At 46.9% G+C, this 2,500-nt stretch overlaps 1 non-coding gene across 1 annotated transcript in view; it reads right to left on the bottom strand.

Annotated features, from left to right (window-relative positions):
• Positions 1-769, bottom strand: part of Tbla_RDN18-2 — a 1,796-nt gene extending 1,027 nt beyond the window's left edge. Inside the window, exon 1 of the ribosomal RNA XR_002459988.1 lies at positions 1-769. This exon is cut by the window's left edge and continues 1,027 nt beyond it. This is a non-coding gene — a ribosomal RNA (18S ribosomal RNA).
• Between the last annotated feature and the right edge of the window lie 1,731 nt (positions 770-2,500).

Raw genomic sequence — 2,500 nt, 5'->3', positions numbered from 1 at the left:
CTTTGAACACTCTAATTTTTTCAAAGTAAAAGTCCTGCCTCCCTACGCGCGCACAAGGCACACGCAGCGACCCAGAAGGAAAGGTCCGCCTGCACTCCAGTACTCGAAAGATTCGGACCGGCCAGACAGACCCAAGCTTCAACTACGAGCTTTTTAACTGCAACAACTTTAATATACGCTATTGGAGCTGGAATTACCGCGGCTGCTGGCACCAGACTTGCCCTCCAATTGTTCCTCGTTAATATGTTTACATTGTACTCATTCCAATTACAAGACCCATGAGGGCCCTGTATCGTTATTTATTGTCACTACCTCCCTGTGTCAGGATTGGGTAATTTGCGCGCCTGCTGCCTTCCTTGGATGTGGTAGCCGTTTCTCAGGCTCCCTCTCCGGAATCGAACCCTTATTCCCCGTTACCCGTTGAAACCATGGTAGGCCACTATCCTACCATCGAAAGTTGATAGGGCAGAAATTTGAATGAACCATCGCCAGCAAGAAGCCATGCGATTCGAAAAGTTATTATGAATCATCACATAGTCCGAAGACATCGATTTTTTATCTAATAAATACATCTCTCCCAGAGGTCGAGATTTTAACCATGTATTAGCTCTAGAATTACCACAGTTATACCATGTAGCAAAACACCATCAAATAAACGATAACTGATTTAATGAGCCATTCGCAGTTTCACTGTATAATGCTTATACTTAGACATGCATGGCTTAATCTTTGAGACAAGCATATGACTACTGGCAGGATCAACCAGATAACTACGTCGTAAGCTTAAAAGCTCGGTAGTTGGTATCACACTACTCCGGGGAGTAGTAGTGGGAACGAGGCCTTAACCAAGCACCCACACATGCCATAGCACTCTTTGATTCTCGACTGGCTTCCAGTGAAGAACTCTCGTACTTCACTATCCCCAGCAAGAGTGAGGGTTTCCCAGATTGCTCCAGGCAGACCCCCGACGAATTATTCACTGTCTTGCCATTGGCTAGCAATCCATTGAATCCTCCGCTGCCCACCAACGTGGGACGATAGGCCATGGGCTGTAGGAGTGTGGCGAAGAATTACCACCAGAAACCTAAACACTGTATTGCACAAACCTCGTCGCACTGGCGAATGACTCCCCTCAACATACAAAACCTCACACAATGCAAATCACCACCACACAACACAAACACACTCACTCAACAACACTCGCCCTTGCAATGCACACACAAAACCCCCACACTCAACAATAAAAAAACCTTCCCATCAGACCTCCCTAGCATGCCCGTTCAATCTAACAAGTCAATTCTCTATCGTCTCACACAGAGATTCCATGCATACACAAAACCTCCACACTCAACAATAAAAAACCTTCCCATCAGACCTCCCGAGCAAGCCCGTTCAATCTAACAAGTCAATTTTCTATCGTCTCACACAGAGATCCCATGCACACACAAAACCCCCACGCTCAACAATAAAAAACCTTCCCATCAGACCTCCCGAGCAAGCCCGTTCAACCTAACAAGTCAATTCTCCATCGTCTCACACAGAGATCCCATGCACACACCACGCAGACTCGCGTCATCTTGCAAGCACGTCCGCATTACACAGCACTAACTCACACCGCATGAAGCTCCATACGCCTCAGGCAGTCGCCCACAAGCACATCAAACTTCGCACGCTACAACGTTCACATCCCAAGCAGAAAACTCCCGCTTCGACATGCCCTACGCCGCATTGGCCCGGCCCTCTGTGTAAAGATCCTTTGAACACCTTTCCAACAGTAGGCCAGGCCATCCCCTGCGTCTCGGTTTTGCCCGTTTCCAAGCTTCACCGATCCGACTTCATTTGCTTTCGCATGATATACCCCCCGGGCACTTTTTCTGAGAGCCCAGTCTTGTCTCGCTTCACTTTTTCTGCTTCTCTTTTTTTTGCGTTTTTTTGGTCTTTTTCTCCTAGCAAATCCGCTTTTTCGCCCTGTTCTCCCAACTGTTTTCTCTACAAAATTTTCCGGCCCGTTTTTTTTAGAAAAAAAGTCTTAGCGAAAAAACGAAAAGCGCGCGGGCGCGGGCGAGGGCGAGGGCGAGGAGGAGGAGGAGGAGGAGGAAAGAGGAGGAGGAGAGAGGAGGAGGAGAGAGGAGGAGGAGAGAGGAGGGAGGAGGGAGTGGGGTAGTTGGAAGGAATAGCTGATTGTTGAGCGTTATTTTTACGGCATTAGACTCTACGTTTTTCAACCGTTAGCTTCACATTCACCTTGCTTCTTTGTCTATTTTACTCTTGCATAGTCTCACCTTACATGACTCGCCTCACACAAAGTTGGTTCCTAGTAATACAAACGTTCTAGATCCTTCTAGCACGCTCTATTGCTCCACCCTGTTTGTATAAGGGAGTTTGTTTTCTATGTCCCCCATACTTGCATACACCATTGCATTCTATACATCTTGTTCACTTCTTTTCTTGTTCACTTCTTTTCTTGTTCACTTCTTTTCTTGTTCACTTCTTTTCTTGT

Source organism: Henningerozyma blattae, chromosome 5 (assembly GCF_000315915.1).
Source record: "Henningerozyma blattae CBS 6284 chromosome 5, complete genome".
In the NCBI taxonomy this organism is placed as follows: Eukaryota; Fungi; Ascomycota; class Saccharomycetes; order Saccharomycetales; family Saccharomycetaceae; genus Henningerozyma; species Henningerozyma blattae.
Note: the sequence above shows the minus strand (reverse complement) of the source record. Positions and strands in the feature narration are given on the sequence as shown.